Source organism: Macaca fascicularis, chromosome 9 (genome assembly GCF_037993035.2).
Source record: "Macaca fascicularis isolate 582-1 chromosome 9, T2T-MFA8v1.1".
Classification (NCBI taxonomy): domain Eukaryota; kingdom Metazoa; phylum Chordata; class Mammalia; order Primates; family Cercopithecidae; genus Macaca; species Macaca fascicularis.
In genome coordinates, this window is record NC_088383.1 from 68,493,312 (window position 1) to 68,516,040 (window position 22,729).

A 22,729-nucleotide genomic window follows, 5' to 3' on the forward strand; every position below is an offset into this window, starting at 1 on the left:
TTATCTGGAGGTGGTGCACACCTATAATCCCGGCTACTCAGGAAGCTGAGCTGGGAAGATTGCTTGAGCCCAGGAGGTCAAGGCTGCAGTGAACCATAATCTCAACACTGCACTTCAGCCTGGGCGACAGAGTGTGACCCTGTCTCGAAAGAAGAAAGGGAGGAAAGGCAAGAAAGGGAAGAGAGGGAGGGTGGGAAGAGAGGGAGGGCAGGGAAGAGAGGGAGGGCAGGGAGAGAGGGAGGGCAGGGAGGGAGGGAGGGCGGGCACAGTCATGATGACAGTCGAGAATCAAACCCAGAGCTCCTCGTCCCCTATGCAAGCCTGGATTCTCTGATCTCAACCCAGCTCTGCCACTAACATGTCAGGCACCTTTAGGTAACCCGCATCCCTCTGGGCCTCAGTTTCCTTACCTGTCAGATAGTTTAGCAGTCAGGACTGGATGAAGACGAAGGACTCTCTAGCTTGACATCCTAAGTTCACGAAGAGTTCCCCTCAGCACCATGGAGAATCACAGCTGTGGGTGGGGGGTGGGGAGTAGGGAGTGTGGTGACAGGGAGGAAAGGGGCATAACAACAACCCTCAGGGACCTTGAGAAACCTCTGGATTCTCCCTTTGCAGAGAGTGTAAGAGAAGCAGGGAAGGTGAGCCACCAGGAAAGTGTGCATCAAAACCGCAGTGGAGCCAGACGAGGTGGCTCCTGCCTGTTATCCCAGCACTTTGGGAGGCTGAGGCAGGAGGATCACTTGAGCCCAGGAGTTTGAGGTTACAGTGAGCTAAGATTGTGCCACTGCACTCCAGCCTGGGCAACAGAGAGCCAGTCTCAAAAAACAGAATAGAAAAAAAAAAAAAAAGGTTTTGAAAAGCACATGGCTGATGCCAGGAGCGGTGACTCACACCTGTAATCCCAGCACTTTGGGAGGCTGAAGCGGGTGGATCAGTTGAGGTCAGGAGTTCGAGATCAACCTGGCCAACATGATGAAACCCTGTCTCTACTAAAAATACAAAAATTAGCCGGACATGCTTGCTTGAGCCCAGGAGACAGAGGTTGCAGTGAGCTGAGATCGCATCACTGTACATCAGCCTGGGTGACAAAGTGAGACTTTATCTCAAAACAAAAAACAAAACAAAACAAAAAAACACAGCTGGGTGCAGTGACTCTCACACCTGTAATTCCAGCACTTCAGGAGGCTGAAGTGGGCAGATCACTTAAACCCAGGAGTTTGAGACCAGCTTGTGTGACAGAGGGAGACCCTGTCTCAGGAAAAAAAAAAAAAAAAAAAAAAAAAAAGGCTGGTCTTGGTGGCACGCCTGTAACCCCAGCAGTTTGGGATGCTGACACGGGTGTATCACCTGACATCAGGAGTTCAAGACCAGCCTGGCCAACATGGAGAAACCCTGTCTCTACTAAAAATATAGAAGTTAGCTGGGTGTGATGGTGGACGCCTGTAATCCCAGCTATTCAGGAGGCTGAACCGGGAGAATCACTTGAACCCAGGAAGCAGAGGTTGCAGTGAGTCGAGATTGCATCATTGCACTCCATCCTGGGTGACAAGAGTGAAACTCCGTCTCAACAACAACCACCAAAAAAAAAAAAAAAAAAAAAACAAAAAAACCACCCACACACAATGAGACACCTCCTCACAGCCACTGGGATGGCTGGAATAAAACATATGAACAATTACAAGTATTTGCAAGGATGTGGAGAAATCAGAACCCTCCTACGCTGCTGGTGGGAATGTCAAATGGGGCAGCCACTTTGAGGCACAGTTTGGCAGTTCGTCAAAAAATTAAACATATGGACATCACATGACCCGGCCATTCCTCTCTTGGGTAGTAGACACCCAAGACAAATGAAAATACACCTCCACATGAAAACTGGCATGAAATGTCCAGAGCAGCATTATCCGTGGTACCCAAAAGCGGAATCTCCCCAAAAGTCTATCAACTGATGAATGGATAAACAAAATGTGATATGTCCATACAATGAAATATTATTCAATCATAGAAAGGAATGAAGTTCTGATACACACTACAACATGGGTGAACCCTGAAAACATGCTATGTGAAAGAAGCCAGTCACAGAAGACCACACAGGATCACATAGTAAATGATTCCATTTATATGGAATGTCCAGAATAGGAAAATCAAAAGCAACAGAGAGTAGATTATTGGTTGCCTAGGGTTGGGGGAGAGGAGAAATGGGGGTGAGAGAACAGCTAAGGCAGTGGTCTCCAACCTTTTTGGCACCAGGGACTGGTTTCATGGAAGACAGTTTTTCCACAGACTGCTGGAGGGTGGGAGATAGTTTCGGGATGATTCAAGTGCATAACATTTTATTGTGCAGTTTATTTCTATTATTATTACATTGTAATATTTAATGAAATAATTATACAACTCACCATAATGTAGGATCAGTGGGAGCCCTGAGCTTGTTTTCCTGCAACTAGACGGTCCCATCTAGGGGGTTTGGGAAACAGGGATACCCTAAGTGTGTTGCTTATGCCCAGTCTACTCCATAATCTCATTTTGGTTCACTGCGGAAAACCCTGCTTCACAAGGATAGGATGTTGGAAACAGAAGCAGGCTTTTCATTGCTTTTCTGGCAATCTCAGGACATTCTGCCTTGACTTTAATCAGAACATACAGAGACCTGAAGTTGTCTCAAACATACGTTCAAGGCAGCTGTGCAACTGAAGTATATCGACTCACTTGCCACCATAAAGCCTGCCACTAGATGCAGCTTAATTTTCCCTTGCCACTCACTGATGGGGTTTTGATATGAGTCTGCAAGCAATTGATTTATGATGGTCTCTGTGCAGGCAACCCTCTCTGCTAACATTCATCTGTATTTGCAGCCACTCCCCAGGGCAAGCATCACCACCTCAGCTTCACCTCAGATCATCAGGCATTAGATTTTCATAAGGGGCACAACCTAGATCCCTCACATGTGCAGTTCACAATAGGATTCACGCTTCTGTGAGACTCGAATGCCGCTGCTGACCTGACAGAAGGTGGAGCTCAGGTGGTAATGTGAGCAATGGGGAGTGGCTGTAAACACAGATGAAGCTTCACTTGCTTGCCCACTGCTCACCTTCTGCTGTGTGGCAGGTTCCTAACAGGCTGGGCTGTGGACCATTACTCTTACCAGTCTGTGGCCCAGGGGTTGTGGACCCCTGAGCTAAGGAGTTTCTTTTTAGGGTGATGAAAATGTTCTAAATTGACTGTGGTGATAGGGATACAATTATGCAAATATACTAAAAGCCAGTGAATTGTACAATTTAAATGGGTGAATTGTATACTATGTGAATTATGTCTCAATAAAGATGTTTAAAAAGGAGAGAGGGACGGCACTGACCCAAGGTCACATAACCACTGAGTGGCCACCCCAAGTGCTCTGCCCCTGCCTATCCTTTTACTTTTCTGCTCTTGTTAAGGAGGACCAGAAGACTCTCCATGGGGCAGCCTTGAAGACTGATTCTAAAATGAACAAGGGCTGGGCGTAGTGTGGCTCACACCTGTAATCCCAACACTTTGGGAAGCTGAGGCAGGCAGATCATGGGCCAGGAGCTCAAGATCAGTCTAGCCAATATGGCTGAAACTGCGTCTCTACTAAAAATACACAAAAATTAGCCAGGTGTGGTGGCACACATCTGTAGTCGAAGCTACTCGGGAGGCTGAGGCAGGAGAATCACTTGAACCCGGGAGGCAGAGGTTGCAGTGAGCTGAGATCGCACCACTGCACTCCAGCCTGGGTGACAGAGCAAGACTCCACCTCAAAAAATAAAAATAAAATAAAATAAAATAAATAAATAAAATAAAATGAACGGGTTCAGGCATGGTGGTGTGCACATGTAATCCCAGCTACTCGAGAGGCTGAGGCGGGAGCATTGTTCGAGCCCAGGAGTTCAAGGCCGCAGACAGCCACGATCACACCACTGCACTTTAGCCTGGACAACAGAGTGAGACCCTGTCTCTCAAAAAAAAAAAAATTAAAAATAAAAATGAACAGGTGCCAGGTGGTAGGGGCCCTCCCATGACTCCCCTCTGCCAGAGCAGAGTTCTTTTAACAGACGGGGCTGCCTTAAGATTTAACTTAGGGAAAGGGTTGCCCTGCCAGAGGAAAAGAAAAGCAAAGGTTTGAAAGCCACTGACAGAGAAAGGGTTAAAAAATGATGGCAAAGGGATTCAGAACCTGGGCTTTATCTTTGTATTAAGCATGTCTTTATTCTGATGCTTTGACATCTTGGGGTTTTGCTGACCCTGGAGAAACTGCCCCTCCCATGGCTAGAGATGGTGAGGGACTCACTTGTGAGGGTGCCTTTTGTATACAAACCAACCAATCCAGAGTCCATTTCCCAACTATTCCCTTTACAGGGCCCTTCCAGGGTTCTCACACTCCAGGCCACTATTCCCCAGCCCCTACACCCCCCTGACAAGCCCGCTGAAATTATTCACAGTAGCCAATTCTAGGCCTGCCTCCTACTCTGCCTCGACCGTTCCTTCCCTCAGAAACACAGCGAATGCTCCTGCCTACATTTCCCCCTCCCTGACTCCGCCTTCTGACCACCTTGGGGCCTCTGCTCCTGGACCTGCCTGATATGGCCTGCCCTCCCTGCTTAGGAACTGTGAGTAACAACTATTCTTTCAATAGCAATCAGATCCTGAACTCTTGGCCTCACCACATGTGAATATAAATAAGATCTACTTTTGAAAGCTGGCTTCATGCTCCCTGGGCATCAAACTTGCAAACTCTAGGCCTAGAGCAGCAGCTCATGCCTGTAATCCTGGCAGTTTGGCAGGCCCAGGTGGGAGGATAACTTGAGCCTAGGAGTTTGAGACCAGCCTGGGCAACCCAAGAAGACCTCATCTCTACAAAAAAATTCCTTAAAAAATTAACAGGGTGTGAGACCAGGTGTGATGGCTCACACCTGTAATCCCAGCACTTTGGAAGGCTGAGGCAGATGGATCATTTGAGGTCAGGAGTTCAAGACCAGCCTGGCCAATATGGTGAAACCCTGTCTCTACTAAAAATACAAAAAAAATTAGCTGGGCGTGGTGGCACGTGCCTGTAATCCCAGCCACTCAGGAGGCTGAGGCAGGAGAATTGCTTGAACCTGGGAAACAGAAGCTGCAGTGAGCCAAGATCATACCACTGCACTCCAGCCTGAACAACAGAGTGAGACTCTGCCTCAAAAAAAAGAAAAACAATTAACAGGTTGTGGTGGTGCGTGCCTATGGTCCCAGCTACTTAGAAGGCTGAGGTGGGAGGATGTCTTAAGTCTGGGAGGCCGAGGCTGCAGCAATTCATGATGGTGCCACCGTACTCCAGCCTGAGCAACAGGCAAGAAGACCCTGTCTCAAAAAAAAAAAAAAAAAAATGCAAACTCCTCACCTCTGTGCTTCGCTTTTCTCACCAGTAAGCCTAGGTTGCCAGCCATGCCTGCCTCAGGGCTGTCATGTATAATAGTGTAGGCTGTACCTTGTGCAAGGGAGCCATGCCAAGGAGCTGAGTGGAGCCTCCAGTGTGCTCCCTGCTCTGCTCTCCAAGCTGGAGTTTGCCCAGGGAGAACAGGCGTCTTTTCCTCATTTGTAAAGAGGCCCAAATGGGCCAGCAGTGGCCTTGCCCACCTTGTGAGGCTGCTGTCAGGACAAAAGCAGTAGAGTCCTGGTGCAGCACTTGGCACTCCAGAAATGGTGTTATCAGGGTCTCCATGGGGAGCAGGGAGCACCTTGAGATACTGCAACAACTTCTAGGAAGGCTTCCATTCTCTTTTCTTTGGGGTAGTGGGCGGCTGTATGTATATTTCAAGTCAATTTTATTGAAATCTCAAAAGAAGGTGACCCGAGCTGGTACCCAGGCTACAAATGAATAGATAGTTGCACACTCATGTCCATAGCCACATTGTTCACAATAGCCAAAAAGCAGAAGCAGCGCAAGTGTCCACTGAAACGAAATGTAGCCTATACACATAGTGGAATATGATTCAGCCCTGAAAAGGAAGGAAATTCTGACACATGCTACATCATGGATGGGCCTTGAAGACATTATGCTAAGTGAAATAAGCCAATCAAAAAAGGACACCTACTGTGTGATTCCACTTATATGACATACCTAGGGCAGTCGTATTTGTAAAAACAAAATAGAATGGTGGTTGCCGTGGGTAGCAGGTGGGGGAAAAGGGGAGTTAGTGTTTAAAGGTGCGCAGTTTCAGTTTCGTAAGATGAAAACAGTTCTGGAGATTGTTTGTATAACAATGTGAATGTACTTAATTTCACTGAAATATACACTTAAAAACAGTGAAGATAGTACATTTTATTTTACATATATTTTACCACGCTTTTTTGTAAAGGCACAGCCAAGTCATACTTCCCAGAAAAACCACCCATATGGGAGTAATTACTGTCCCTGCTCTTGTCCTACAGAAAAACGGCTCAGAGACCGAGCACGGTGGCTCACTCCTGTAATCCGGGAGGCTGGGAGGCTGAGGCTGGTGGATCACTTGAGGTCAGGAGTTCAAGACCAGCCTGGCCAACATGGTGAAACCCTGTCTCTACTAAAAATACAAAAATTAGCAGGTGTGGTGGTGGGTGCCTGTAATCCCAGCTACTCCGGAGCCTGAGGCAGGAAAATCAGTTGAACCCAGGAGGCAGAGGTTGCAGTCAGTTGAGATTGTGCCACTGCACGCCACCCTGGGCGACATAGAGAGACTCCATCTCCAAAAAAGAAAAACGGCTCAGACAACAGTAAGCCATCTTTAAAGTGTCTCTCAATTAGTAAGTTTCCATCACTCCGCTAGACTTCCTTGGGACTGGCCCAGGCTGTGCACTCTCTCTGTCGCCTTGTGGGACACTTGCTCCCTTGCCAAAAGCAGCTATTATCACTTTGTTATATGCACGCATATATATCTATGTATGGGCATTTATCGATTTGACAAGAGAAAATGTTATCTATTTTATTTTCTTTATTAATTTACTTTGAGAGAGGGCCTTGCTCTGTCACCCAGGCTGAAGTGCAGTGATGCAATCTCAACTCACTGCCATCCTCCACCTCTGGGGCTCAAGCCATCCTCCCACTTCAGCCTCCCGAGTAGCTGGTACTACAGGCACGTGCCACCATGCCTGGCTAATTTTCGAATTTTTAGCAGAGGTGGGTTTTGCCATGTTGCCCAGGCTGGTGTTGAATTCTTGGGCTCAAGTGATCTACCCACCTCAGCCTCCCAAAGTGCTGGGATTACAGACTTGAGCCACTGTGTCTGGCCCTATCTATTTTAATTTTTACTTCTTTGTTTACATCTGAGGTTTCAAATTTTGTTGGCTATTTTTCTTTTTTCATGAGTTGCCTGTCTTTAAGGCTAAGACAGCAACCAGGAGAACAAGTGTGTTCACTTGGCGTTCTCAGTCCCACAGGTGTGTCAGACCTCATTGCCCTGTTTTTAATGACTTGCATTGTTTTTGGCACAAAGTGTATTAATCAGAGTTCCTGGTAACAAGAAATAGAAACCAAATCTGGTTAATGAAGTGGAAAAGCTTTGTTTTGTCATGTTTTTGGAAACATATCAGGCAGCTCACAGAATCTTCGTGAAGGCTGGAAACCCAGGATGAGAAAATGAACAAAAACCAAGGGTTACTGGCAGCAGAGTCCAGCTGGATCCCACCCAAGCCTTGGTCTGGTTAGAACACTGGGTTCCATGCCAAGGGACCCAGTGCTGCCTCTGCCCCCACTGCCCAAAGAACATTCTCCCGTTTTCCTTAGCAGGAGCATCCAGTGAGCCACACTGGCCACCACAGAGAGGGAACGGGGAAAGTGAATATCTATCATTCCTGTCCTGGGGAACAAGAAGCAAGGGGAGGCCTTCACACAGTGGAGTAAGGGGGATATAGATGCTGGGCTGTCCCAAAGATGCTGACCACCAAGTTTATGAACTACTTAACAGGGTACAAAGCATCTTCCTGTCCATAAATAGAGCTATCAGTGGCCACCACATGCTGGTGTTGCTACGTAGAAGGCACTAAGCTGAGCATGTGACATGCTACATCATTAGCTCTTCTTTTTTTTTTTTTTTGAGACAGAGTCTCGCTCTGTTGCCCAGGCTGGAGTGCAGCGGCGCGATGATCTCCGCTCACTGCAAGCTCTGCCTCCTGGATTCACGCCATTCTCCTGCCTCAGACTCCCGAGCAGCTGGGACTACAGGCACCCACCCCAACGCCCGGCTAATTTTTTTTTTTTTTTTTTTTTTTTTTGAGACGGAGTCTCACGCTGTTGCCCAGGCTGGAGTGCAGTGGCGCGATCTCGGCTCACTGCAAGCTCCGCCTCCCGGGTTCCCGCCATTCTCCTGCCTCAGCCTCCTGAGTAGCTGGGACTACAGGCGCCCGCCACCGCGCCCGGCTAATTTTTTGTATTTTTAGTAGAGACGGGGTTTCACTGTGGTCTCGATCTCCTGACCTTGTGATCCGCCCGCCTCGGCCTCCCAAAGTGCTGGGATTACAGGCTTGAGCCACCGCGCCCGGCCTTTTTTTTTTTTAGTAGAGACGGGGTTTCACCGTGTTAGCCAGGATGGTCTCAATCTCCTGACCTCGTGATCCGCCCGCCTTGGCCTCCCAAAGTGCTGAGATTACAGGCGTGAGCCACGGCGCCTGGCCTACATCATTAGCTCTTCTAATGATCCTCCAAGGTTGGTATTACTCTCTCTGTTTTGTAAGTAAGAAAACCAAGCTTGGAGTGATTCTATCACTTTCCCCAGGCACACAGTAAATGTCAGAGCCAAAATGCAAACCCTGCTCCATCTGACTCTAAAATCACACCACAGCCAGGCGCAGTGACTCACGCCTGTAATCCCAGCACTTTGGGAGGCCAAGGCAGGTGGATCACAAGGTCAGGAGTTTGAGACCAGCCTGGCCAACATGGTGAACCCCGTCTTTACTAAAACTACGAAAATTAACCAGGCGCGGTGGCGGGCGCCTGCAATCCCAGCTACTTGGGAGCCTGAGGCAGGAGAATCGCTTGAACTTGGGAAGTGGAGGTTGCAGTGAACTGAGATCGCACCAGTGCACTCTAGCCTGGGTGACAGAGCAAGACTTCATCTCAATAAATAAATAAATAAATAAATAAATAAATAAATAAATAAATAAAATAAAATCATATGCCACAGGGCCTCCCAGGTGGTTGGTTTGACAATCACAATACCCCACCACCACCCACCCCCAGGAGGGGCCAGAGGCTTCCCAGTGAGTGAGTGGCAGAATACAGCCCCGCTAGATTCATTCTCTTTGGATTATCTTCAAGATGCCAGGAGAGCTCCAAATATAAGGGCTCTCCTGATTGCCATAAGGAAGAGACTTCGGTGATGTGTTTTCTGCATGTTCCCCGTTTTAGCCAGCATGTCAAGAAAATGCGTAAAATGTGTATTTAAAAATATATTTTAGGCCAGGCGAGGTGGCTGATGCCTGTAATCCCAGCACTTTGGGTAGATCACTTGAGGTCAGGAGTTTGAAACCAGCCTGGTCAACATGGTGAAACCCCGTCTCTACTGAAAAAATACAAAAATTAGCTGGGCGTGGTGGCATACACCTATAGTCCTAGCTACTCGGGAGGCTGAGGCAGGAGGATAGCTTGAACCTGGGAGGTGGCAGTTTCAGTGAGTCAAGATTGCACCACTGCATTCCAGTGTGATCGACAGAGCAAAACTCCCTTTCAAAAAAAAAAAAAAAAAAGGCTGGGCGCGGTGGCTCACACCTGTAATCCCAGCACTTTAGGAGGCCAAGGCAGGCGGATCACGAGGTCAGGAGATCGAGACCGTCCTGGCTAACATGGTGGAACCCTGTCTCTACTAAAAATACAAAAGAATTAGCTGGGCATGGTGGCAGGCACCTATAGTCCCAGCTACTTGGGAGGCTGAGGCAGGAGAATGGCATGAACACAGGAGGCAGAGCTTGCAGTGAGCCGAGATCTAGCCACTGCACTCCAGCCTGGGCAACAGAGTGAGACCCTGTCTCAATTTAAAAAAAAAAAAAAAAAAAGAAGTATTTTAAAGCCTCTGGTTCTAGGTCTGATGGAGGTGGCTGACGGAGTAGCGGGTATCATATTTATCTTTCCCTGGCCTCTGCTGTGAATGAATATAAAGCCCGGACAAAATATAGTAAACAACTCTTTGCAGATATGCTACATCAACCGGTACAGGGATATGGTCACTAAGAGAGTCCACCCCTGCTTTCACGCTGAAGACATTTTCTTGACGACGGGAAACAGTGTCCAAGGAGAGACTAGCAGTGTTACTAGTTGGGGAAAACAGATGGGAGTGCAAGGCTGCGGAGGCAATGGGGATTTCGGGGAGAGGAAGGAGACACAGAGCAGAAACCCAAAAATTCTGCTTAAAAATTCTTGAGGACACAAGGAAGTTTTTGAGGGATAAAAATATTCTATATTTTGATTGTGGTAATGGTTACACATGTGTTTACAGTCATCAAAAGCCATTAAACTGTGCTCCTAAAATGAGTGAGTTTTATTGTAAGTATATCAATATATTAATTGCATTTTGTATTTATTTATTTTGAAACAGGGTCTCGCTCTGTCACCCAGGCTGGAGCACAGTGGAGTGATCACAGCTCACTGCAGCCTTGTCCCCTGGGGCTCAAGTGATCCTCCCACCTCAACCTTCCAAGGAGCTGGGACTACAGGTGCACACCACCATGCCCGGCTATGGGGCCTCCCAATGTTGCCCAGATTGGCCTCAAATTCCTGGGCTCAAGTGATCCTCCCACCTCAGCCTCCCAAAGTGCTGAGATAATAGGTGTGAGCCACCACACCTGGCTAGTTTTTATTTTTGAAGAATGCCTTTGTCAAGCTCACCCATCCTCACTAACACTGTGAATGAACATTAAAAAAATATTGTCCTAGACTGTTTCCTAATAATTTTACTAAGGCAGTGAGAGTTATAATAAGCTAAAATACGATGAGATTAGCATCGCCCATCCTAAATCCCAACGTACTGTATTTTAAATCAATAAAATTATTGTATTTTATTTTGTTTACTGAGTTGGGGTCTCCCTCTATTGCCCAGGCTGGAAAATAGTGGTGCAATCACATCTCACTGCAACCTCGACCTCCTAGACTCATGCAATCCTCCCATCTCTGCATCCCAAGTAGCTGGGACCACAGGTATGCATCACCAAGCCCCGCTAATTTGTTAATTTTTTAACAGAAATGCAGTCTCACTATGTTGCCCAGGCTGGTCTCAAACTCCTGGGCTCAAGTGATCCTCCCTCCTCGGCCTCCCAAAGTGCTGGGATTACAAACATGAGCTCCCACACCTAGCCAAAGTTGATTATTTTATTTTTTTTGAGTCAGAATCTCGCTCTGTCGCCCAGGCTGGAGTGCAGTGGCATGCTATTGACTCACTGCAACCTCTGCCTCCCGGGTTCAAGTGATTCTCCTGCCTCAACCTCCCAAATAACTGGGATTACAGGAGCAGACCAATATGCCCAGCTAATTTTTGTATTTTTGTGGAGACAGGGTTTTCACCGTGTTGGTCAGGCTGGTCTCGAACTCCTGGCCTCAAGTGATCCACCCGCTTCAGTCTTCCAAAGTGCTGGCATTATAGGTGTGGGCCACCACGCCCAGCCAGAAGTTGATTATTTTAAAATTCTCCTTCTTGAGGCTTCACTGACTCCTAAACTCCCACACACAGGGCAAGACTCCGGCAGATGGAGTAGAGAATAGCCTCTGCAGCTAGATAGCTGAGTTGAAGTTTCAGAGGCTTTTCAGGGCTGGGACAGTTGGAGTTTGGCCCCAGCCAGAGTAGAGAGACTTTGGCGAAGACCTGAGGTTTTCACTTGAGATCCTAGAAAGATCATACACACACAGAGTGGGCCATGAGTTAGCAATGAGAATGGAGACAACTATGCCCTCTTGGAGGCTGGAAAACAAATGAATGAGTGGCAACTACTTTAGCCGATCCAAGAGAGCTGAGTCCTAAACTGAATAGGAGAAGAAGCTAAAAGCAACCAGATTTACTCTGTGGAATTTCCAAAAGGCTCAGGAATTGGCACCAGAATTAGACGTGAAAGTGGGGCTTAAGAACAAGAGAGGCCGGGCGCAGTGGCTCACGCCTGTAATCCCAGCACTTTGGGAGGCCGAGGCGGGCGGATCACAAGGTCAGGAGATCGAGACCACGGTGAAACCCCGTCTCTACTAAAAATACAAAAAATTAGTAGTCCCAGCTACTCAGGAGGCTGAGGCAGGAGAATGGCGTAAACCCAGGAGGCGGAGCTTGCAGTGAGCCGAGATCGCGCCACTGCACTCCAGCCTGGGCGACAGAGCGAGACTCCGTCTCAAAAAACAAAACAAAACAAAAAACAAAAAACAAACAAAAAAAAAAGAACAAGAGAACTGTTTGAAAATTAAAAAAAAAAATTATATACCCCAAATGCCCTCCTCATATCCTGCCATCCAGAAAATTGGTGGGAGACTAAAGTTTATTCCCAGGAGATGGCTGGGCACGGTGGCTCACACCTGTAATCCCAGCACTTTGGGAGGCCAGGAGTTCGAGACCAACCTGGCCAACACGAAGAAGCCACCTCTAAAAAAATACAAAAATTAGCATGGTATGGTGGCATGTGCCTGTAGTCCCAGCTACTCAGGGAGCTGAAGCACAAGAATCTCTTGAACCTGGGAGGTGGAAGTTGCAGTGAGCCAAGATCATTCCCCTGTACTCCAGCCTAGGTGATAGAGCGAGACTCCATCTCTAAATAAATAAATAAAGTTTATTCCCAGAAGAAAGTAAATTGCATGGTCTCTAGATTAGAGGACTCTGGACTCAGCTAGTAAGAGGGATCTGTACTTACAGCAGGGGATTAAGCAAACATTTACAGCTGTAGTGTGAAACCCCGGCCTGCTTCATTCACTGAGCTCCTGGGGCTTCATGACTCCAGGTGATCAGTTGAAGAATGTATTTTGGAGAATCTGACTACCTAAAAAAAAAAAAGATCTAAAGATACTCATAACAATGAATGGCTCAGCCAGATCACCCTGCAATGAAGTTCATAGTCAAAAAGTTCTCCCCATGTGCTCAGACTTTTCAATCAGCTTTTTAGTGCCCCTACTCAGATAACCAACAGTCATCAGACATCTGACCAAAGTCTCTAACATGAAAGGCAGAGATGAAAATAAATGGAAAAACCTACTTGGAGAAAATTATTTTATGCAAGGAAAAGAGAACTTTTAAAAATACAACAAAAAACCTATCATTATTATTTCTTAGCGAGATCTTAAAAACATGTGTCAGGCTGAGCATGGTGGTTCACATCTATGATCTCAGCACTTTGGAAGGCCGAGGTGGGTGGATCCTTTGAGGTCAGGAGTTCGAGACCAGCCTGGCCAACATGGTGAAACCCCGCCTTTACTAAAAATACAAAAATTAGCTGGGCGTGGTGGCGGGTGCCTGTTGTCCCAGCACATGGGAGGCTGAGGCAGGAGAATCTCTCGAACCCAGGAGGCAGAGGTTGCAATGAGCAGAGATTGTACAACTGCACTCCAGCCTGGGTGACAGAGCAAGACTCCGTCTCAAAAAAAAAAAAAAAAAACAAATCATGCATTTCTGAAACAAGAACACAATACTATCAAAAATAGACATAATACTTATATGGATATTTTTCCCCCTTTCTGATATAGAGTCTTGCTGTGTTACCCAGACGAGAGTGCAGTGGTTATTGATAGGCATAATCCCACTACTGATCAACTGATCAGCATGGGAGTTTTGACCTGCTCCATCTCTCTCTCTTTTTTTTTTTTAGTTTGGGATATTACCTTTATTAAGCTTATGCACCAGAGTGGAAATAATGCCTGTACAAAACCAAATGTTTGTTACTATAACTTCTGCATCACTGTTAAAATCCAGTTTTTAAAAAACTCTATCAAAACCCACTACTTTGGAATCAATAGCTTCTTTGAAGCCATAGTAACACTTAAACATGGTTAAGACCAGAATGCAGAAATTGGTCGGTTGGAAAGCTAATTAAACTTCCAGCTTGCTCAGATACAATTACAAAAAGACAAACTTGGGCTGGGAGCGGTGGCCCACGCCTGTAATCCCAGCACTTTGGGAGGCCAAGGCAGGTGGATCACCTGATGTCAGGAGTTCGAGGCCAGCCTGGCCAACATGATGAAACCCCATCTCTACTAAAAATACAAAAGCTGGCCGGGCGTGGTGGTGTGCGCCTGTAATCCCAGCTACTTAGGAGGCTGAGCCAGGAGAATCGCTTGAACCTGGGAGGTGGAGGTTGCAGTGAGCTGAGATCACGCCATTGCACTCCAGCCTGGGCAACAAGAGCAAAACTCCATCTACAAAAAAAAAAAGATGAAATTGTGTTTTTCACAGAGATACAGTCCACTGGAATCACCATGCTGGACAGTTGGTAGAGTACTTAGAGTCCCGGGATAATAAGGAATCCAGGCAGCCTTTAGACAGTCTACTGTTGTCCTTTCTTCCCCATCAGAGATCTGTGAGTGTGTGGAACGACACTACCACTAGCAATTGTAGCCTTGATGAGAGAAGATGAAGATGAAGAGAATTCTTCATCTTCACAAACAGCAAGTTCCAAGTGACAAGGGGTAATACGCTTTACCTTGAAGTCTTTTGATGCTTTTGCTGCCAGTTCAGGTAGCTCTGCGGTGAGTTACTCTAGGATGGCTATGCTATGCACTGCGGCAGTTGCACCCACATGCCCATGACTGGTTGTCCTAGATCTCAGTTGTCGATGAATATGTCCCACTGGGAACTGCAGGTCGGCTCTCTACGAGCCTTTGTCTTGGTTTTTCCAGAGTCCTTCCCAGCCTTATTGCCAGTCGTTTCGAATTCTGCTGAAGCTCAAACAAGCAAGACAGAGAAAGGGCTAATCAAACACCCAGCAAGATCCCACCACCTATTTCTTCAGTGCAATGCAATTTAAACTACCAACCTGCTCCTTTTCTGATCTGGGCCAGTTCACCCCTCCTTAGGCAACCTGATGGTCCTCCACTCCCAGGACGTCATCATATTGATGCCAAACTTAGTACGGATACCCGATCGGCATAGCATGCTACAGCCCAGAACTCCTGGGCTCAAGCGATCTTTCTGCCCCTGCCTCCCCAGGAACTAGCACTAAAGGTGCAAACCACTATGCCCAGCAAGAGTATAATGTATATAGACATTCAATTTGCAAATATATAAACCTGAGACAAAAACACAATACTGTTGGGGTTTTGGTTGTTTTTGAGACCATGTCTCACTCTGTCACCTAGACTGGAGTACAGTGGTGCGAACATGGCTTACTGCAGCCTTGACCTCCTGGAATCAAGCAGCCCTCCTGCTTCAGCCTCCCACGTAGCTGGGACTACAGGCACATGCCATCACACTCAACTAATCTTTTTATTTTTTTGTAGAGATTGGGTCTCACTTTGCTGCCAGGCGGGTTTTGAACTCCTGATCTCTGTCCTCCACCTCAGCCTCCCAAAGTGCTGGGATTACAGGTATGGGCCACCATGCCTGGCCACTTTTTTTTTTTTTTTTTTTTTTTTAGGGGAACATTCAAAGGACAAAAAGGAGCTCTTTAAACTTAAAAATATAATGTGAGAAATCAAAACTCAGTAGAAGGATTGGAATATAAAATTGAGGAAAGCTTACAAAAACATAGTCACAGAAAATAGGAGAGAAGAGATAAGAAAATTAGAGGCCTAATACAGGAATTCCACTTTCTGAATAATAGGAATTCCAGAAAAATAAATAAATAAACAAATAAATAAACAAAAAACAACAGAGAAGAAGGAGTGGAGGAAATGCTCAAAGAAACACCCGGGCTGGGCACGATGGCTCACACCTGTAATTCCAGCACTTTGGGAGGCCAAGGCGGGTGGATCATGAGGTCAGGAGTTTGAGACCAGCCTGGCCAACATATGAAACCTCATCTGTACTAAAAATACAAAAAATTAGCCAGGTGTGGTGACAGGCGCCTGCAATTCCAGCTACTCAGGAAGCTGAGGCAGGAGAATCACTTGAACTCGGGAGGGGGAGGTTCCAGTGATCTGAGATTGCGCCACTGCACTCTAGCTGGGTGACAGAGCAAGCCTCCATCTCAAAAAAAAAAAAAAAAAAAAAAAAATACCCAAAGAAAATTTTCAAAAACGGAGACATATATTTCCCATTTAAAAGGGCCCAAGATGTTCTTTGCCCAATGGATGAAAAGAGACCAACATCAAGACAAATCATTGTCATTTAGAACACTGAAGACAAAGAGAAGATCCTGCAAGTTTCTGAAGGGAAAGGGGAGCAGGTCAGGAATTAAGAATGGCTTGAATGTCTCAATAGATGCACTGGAAGTTAGAAGACAAGCAATGCTTTCAAATTTCCAAAGGAAAATCATCTCCAACGTAATTCTTTTTTTTTTTTTGAGACAAAGTCTCACTCTCACCCAGGCTGAAGTGTAGTGGTGCAATCTCAGCTTGCTGCAACCTCTGTCTTCTGACTTCAAGCAATTCTCCTGCCTCAGTCTCCCATGTAGCTGGGATTATAGGCATTGGCCACCAGACCTGACTAATTTTTTGTATTTTTAGTAGAGACAGGGTTTCACCAAGTTGGCCAGGCTGGTCTCAAACTCCTGACCTCAAGTGATCTGCCTACCTCGTATTCCCATAGTGCTGGGATTACAGGTGTGAGCCATGGTAACCAGCCATACAACTTAAAATTTTATACCCAACCAAACTATCAATCAAGGTTGAAGATAGAAAAAGACATTTGAGTCATTTAAGGTTCAGTAAAAAATGTTTATATACTCAGGAGGCTCCTGAAGGATGTGTTTCATCAAAATAAGGTAGTAAACCAAGAAAAAGACAAGGGGAAACAGGAATCTGACATGTGATAGACAAAGAGAATCCCCCAGGATGTTGGTAAAAAGAGACTGCAAGATGACAACAATGCAACAGTCCTGTAGGACAACCAGCCTAGACCAGATAAGGTCAGAAATGTCTAAGAGAGATTTCTTCTTTTCTTTTTTTTGAGACGGAGTTTTGCTCTTGTCACCCAGGCTGGAATACAATGGTGTGATCTCGGCTCACTGCAACCTCTGCCTCCCGGGTTGAAGCAATTCTCCTGCCACAGCCTCCCGAGTAGCCGGGATTACAGGCACCTGCCACCATGCCCGGCTAATTTTTTGTATTTTTAGTAGAGACAGGGTTTTATCATGCTGGCCAGGCTGGTCTCAAACTCCTGACCTCAGGCGATCCACCCATGTTGTCCTCCCAAAGTCCTGGGATTACAGGTGTGAGCCACTGTGCCCAGCCATGTCTAAGAGAGGTTTCTTCAAGAAAATAAAATTGGTAGAATATCATCTGAAAGTATTGAGGGAAGATTTCAACAACTGAAAGAGCTTAGCATTAAATACATAGGAAACTAAGTAAATGAAGTGGGGGTGGAGATAATTATTAGCTCCAGGGAAAATAAAAAATTGTGCATAGTCCATCACATGGTAATAGTGTTTACATAGTGGTAATAATGTAAACACTGGCTATTGCTCTAACCAAATTATTGTATGACTATAGTGGAAAGATGGAGGCCAGGAAGGGCGCATGAGTTGTTCGAGTACGGAGGACAATAAATAGTGCCTAAAACTGAAAAAAGTATGATGTAGTAATAAAATAATATTATTGAGGGAAATGGAGATAAATGCCAAAAGAATGAGCTATAAAAATTGAAGATGGCCAGGTGTACTGGCTCATGCCTGTATTCCCAGCACTTTGAGAGGCCAAGGCAGGTGGATCACTTGAAGTCCGGAGCTCAAGACCAGCCTGGCCAACATGGTGAAACCCCGTCTCTACTAAAAATACAAAAATTAGCCAGGTATGGTGGCATACACCTATAGTCCCAGCTACTCAGGAGGCTGAGGCAAGAGGAGAATCGCTTGAATCTGGGAGGTGGAGGTTGCAGTGAGCTGAGATCACGTCACTGCACCCTAGCCTGGGTGACAGAGCGACACCCTGTCTCAAAAAAAAGAAAAAAAAATGGGCTGGGCGCGGTGGCTCACGCCTGTAATCCCAGCACTTTGGGAGGCCGAGGCGGGTGGATCACGAGGTCAGGAGATCGAGACCATCCTGGCTAACACGGTGAAACCCCATCTCTACTAAAAATACAAAAAAATTAGCTGGGCGTGGTGGCAGGCGCCTGTAGTCACAGCTACTCAGGAGGCTGAGGCAGGAGAATGGCGTGAACGTGGGAGGCAGAGCTTGCAGTGAGCCGAGATCACACCACTGCACTCCAGCCTGGGTGACAGAGCGAGACTCCGCCTGAAAAAAAAAAAAAAAAAAATGAAGGTGATTATCTCTGCTAAGGGGAAGGGAGAGGGCTCTTTTTCATAAGTCTTGCACCACCCTTTGACTTTTTAAGCTATGTAAATGAATAACTTAAATAAAAATTAAAACTTTGACCCAATTTCTATATCCGAACGTACAGCCTGAGGCAGGCAAACACACAAAGCAATGTAAAGACAAAGCATCCAAAACCTGAAAAGGAAAGTTAAGTTGTACCCAGGGAAGGACAGCATACACGTAGGTAAGAGGAACAGCAGGACTTCCGGAAATAGGCTGAAAATATTAATGATGCCTCCTTAGACTCATCCAGGAAACCATCATATTTAACATGACCTGGAACTTGACCTTTCAGGATGCAGTCTGTTCTCCCAGGGATGGGAGGTGGGAGCTTCCCTAGGGAAAGTAACGTGGGATGGAAGTTTCTAAAAGCCAAAGCAGCCATCACTGTCCCCACTACTTCCTGTTCCTCTTCATCCATCCTCTCCTCCATCCTCCACCAGCCCCTCAGGATCCCTGCTTAGAGATATTGACCTGTGCTCATGTTTGCGAAGATCAAACTGACTGAGGGGATTAGGACGCGCTTAAGAGCCAGCAGACAAATCTGGCTTTACTTTTACCCCTGCATCCTCTCTCCCCAGCCATGTTTGTGGTATCTGGGCAGACAGCTCAGCCAACCCACCTGCACAGCTTCCCCAGACATTCCACACCCAGACAGTGGTGCCAGGAGTAAAGCGGTAGAGAAAGGGAAGGTATTAGGGGAGAATTAAGGTGAGGAAGTGACTCAGCCCCGCATAAGCCTGCAGGCATCCGGAGGAGTTCTCAGGAGGCAGTGGCGGCTGGGCCGCATTTCAAGCTGGCCTGTGAGTGAGGCTGAAATGTGACTCGCTCTGCCCCACCAGGCACTCGGTGTTGCAGGGGAGGGCTGGCTGTGCTCCTGTCCCCAGCCCAGACTCCCAGAACATCCCTGGTGGTCTGGTTGGGTTTGGGGTCACTGGATTTTGCATGGCAATGGGTTTCTTTCTTCTGGGTTTGTTTGCCTTGCATAGGGTGGAACCAGGTAGAGAGGTGACTACGGCAGGAGCGGCCTCTCCTGTGAAAGAAGCCGCTCCCCTCGAGGACAGAGGGCGGTGGGCTTTGGGGGCCTGGCAAGGGAAAGCAAGCCCGTAGGCAGGACCACTGCTTCATACAGAATATGCTGCCTTTCAGTTAGACAATTCAAATTCAGGCTCTTGACACTTGGACAAGATACCAGCCTCTCAGAGACTGTTTATTCATGGAACAAACCCTGGAAAACAAAATTACCTCGATTGTCAGATGCGTTCACTCTGTAACCACCTCTGATATGCCAGGGTCTGGGTTCAGTTTAGAAATAATTTTTAAAAGTAAGCCATCTCACTCCATTAAGATGGCTACTATCCGGCTGGGTGCGGTGGCTCACTTCTGGAATCCCAGCACTTTGGGAGGCCAAGGCAGGAGGATCGCTTGAGCTCAGGGGTTCAAGACCAGCCTGGGCAACACAGCTAAACCCTGCTTCTACAAAAAAATATTTAAAATTAGGCAGGTGGTGCCATGCACCTGTAGTCCCAGCTACTTGGGGGTGCTAAGGCAAGAGGGTTGCTTGAACTCAGGAGGTAGAGGCTGTAGTGAGCCAAGATTGTGCCATTGCACTCCAACCTATGGGACAAAATGACACCCTGTCTCAAAAAAAAAAAAAAAAAAAAAAGGATGGTTACAATGAAAAAATTTAAAATATGTTTAAAAACAGGCTGGGCACAGTGGCTCGCACCTATAATCTTAGCACTTTGGGAGACCAAACTGGGAGGATCATCTGAGGCCAGGAGTTGGAGACCAGCCTGGTCAACATAGCCAGACCCTGTCTCTACACAAAATTTAAAAATTAGCCAGGCATGGTCACACATGCCTATAGTCCCAGCTACTGGGGAGGCTGAGATAGTAGGATCCTTGAGCCCAGGAGTCCAATCCTATAGTAAGCTATGATCATGCCACTGCACTGCACTCCAGCCTGGGCAACAGAACAAGACTCTGTGTCTGTAAATAAGTAAGTAAGTAAATAAATAAATAAGTAAATATTTTAAACATAAATAAAAACCAGAAAATAACAAGCCTTAGCAAGGATATGGAGAAACTGAAATTCTTGTGCACTATGGGTGGAAATATACAATCATGCAGCTGCTGTGGAAAAGAGTATGGCAGTCCCTCAGAAAATTAAACGTAGACCAGGCATGGTGGCTCACACCTATAGTCTCAGCCCTTTGGAAGGCCAAAGCAAGAGGATCACAAGAGATCAGGAGTTTAAGACCAGCTTGGGCAACACAGAGAGGCCCCCATCTCTACAAAAAAAAATTTAATTAGCTGGGCATGGTGGTGTGCACCTGTGGGGCCAGCTACTTGGGAAACTGAGGCGGGAGGATCACTTGAGCCAGGTGAAGGCTGCAGTGAGCGCTGATCACACCACTGCACTCCAGTCTGGGTGACAGAGCGAGACCCTGTCTCAAAAAAAAAACAAAATAATGATAATAATAATAATAAATAAATAAACATAGGCTGAGTGTGGTGGCTCATGCCTGTAATCTCAGCACTTTGGGAGGCAGAGGTAGAAGGATACCTTGAGCCCAGGAGTTCAAGGTTGCAGTGAACTGTGATCACATCACTGCACTACAGCCTGGGTGACAGAGTGAGACCTTGTCTCGTAGATAAATAAAACATAGAATTACCATATAATCCAGGTCGGGCACAGTGGCTCACACCGCTCAGGTGGATCACCTGAGGTCAGGAGTTCAAGACCAGTCTGGCCAACATAGTGAAACCCCGTCTCTACTAAAAATACAAAAATTAGCCAAGTGTGGTGGTGCGTGCCTGTAGTCCCAGCTACTCGGGAGGCTGATGCAGAATTGCTTGAACCCAGGAGGCGGAGGTTGCAGTGAACTGAGATGGCACCACTTCACTCCACCCTGGGTGACAGAGTGAGACTCTGTCTCAAAAAAAAAATTGCCATATGATTCAGCAGAGTATTTGCCTAAAATAACTAATTATTTTGATAATAAAATCCATCAGCCTCAGCCTCTCAAAGTACTGGGATTACAGACGTGAGCCACCACGCCCGGCCTGGTGTCTTTTTAAAAGAAATTTAGGTCGGGCGTGGTGGCTCACGCCTGTAATCCCAGCACTTTGGGAGGCTGGGACGGGTGGATCACAAGGTTAGGAGCTTGAGACCAGCGTGGCCAAGATGGTGAATCCCCATCTCTACTAAAAATACAAAAAAATTAAGCACTCGCAGTGACAGATGCCTGTAATCCCAGCTACTCGGGAGGCTGAGGCAGGAAAATTGCTTGAACCCGGGAGACGGAGGTTGCAGTGAGCTGAGATCACGCCACCATTGCACTATAGCCTGGGTGACAGAGCAAGACTCCTTCTCAAACAAAAAAAAAAAAAAAAAGAAGTTTACAAAGTATTATTATTTTAATTATGGTAAAATAGACATAACATGAAATTAACCATCTTAATCATTTCAAGGGCACAGTTCACTAGTATTAATTACATTCCCATTGCTGTGCAACCAATTTCCAGAACTCTTTTCATCTTGCAAAACTGAGACTCTGTACCCTGCCTGTTAAGCAACAATTCCCCGTTCTCCCCTCTCCCAGCCCCTGGCAGCCCCTCTTCTATTTTCTCTCTCTGGGACTTGGACTATTCTAGGTACCACAAGTAAATGGAATCGCATAGTATTTGTCTTTTTGTGACTGGCATATTCCACTTAGCATGATGTCCTCAAGGTTTATCCATTGTAGGATGTAAGAATTTCCTTTCTTCTTAAGGCTGAATATCTTACTGCATGTACAGATCACATTTTGCTGCTCCATTCATCTGTCGACGGACATTTGGGTTGCTTCCACCTTTTGACTTTTGTGAACAATCCTGCTATGAAGGTGGGTGTCCAAATAACTCTATGATACCCTGCTTTTAATTCCTTTTTTTTTTTTTTTTTTTTTTTTTGAGACAGAGTTTTGCTCTTGTTGCCCGGGCTGGAGTGCAATGGCCCGATCTCAGCTCGCTGCAACCTCTGCCTCCAGGCTTCAGGTGATTCTCCTGCCTCAGCCTCCCGAGTAGCTGGAATTAGATGCATGTGCCACATGAGCACAGTGGCTCACGTCTGTAATCTCAGCACTTTGGGAGACCTAGGCAGGTGGGTCGCTTGAGGTCAGGAGTTCAAGACCAGCCTGGCCCACATGGTAAAACCCCATCTCTACTAAAAATACAAACATTAGCCGGGTGTAATGGTGGGCACCTGTAATCTCAGTTACTCAGGAGGCTGAGGCAGAATAGCTTGAACCCAGGAGGTGGAGTTTGCAGTGAGCCAAGATTGTGCCCTTGCACTCC

At 46.6% G+C, this 22,729-nt stretch overlaps 1 pseudogene; it reads right to left on the reverse strand.

Moving 5' to 3' along the window:
* Window positions 1-13,780: 13,780 nt before the first annotated feature.
* LOC123575477 (histone H2A.Z pseudogene) lies at window positions 13,781-15,071 on the reverse strand (annotated as a pseudogene).
* Between the last annotated feature and the right edge of the window lie 7,658 nt (window positions 15,072-22,729).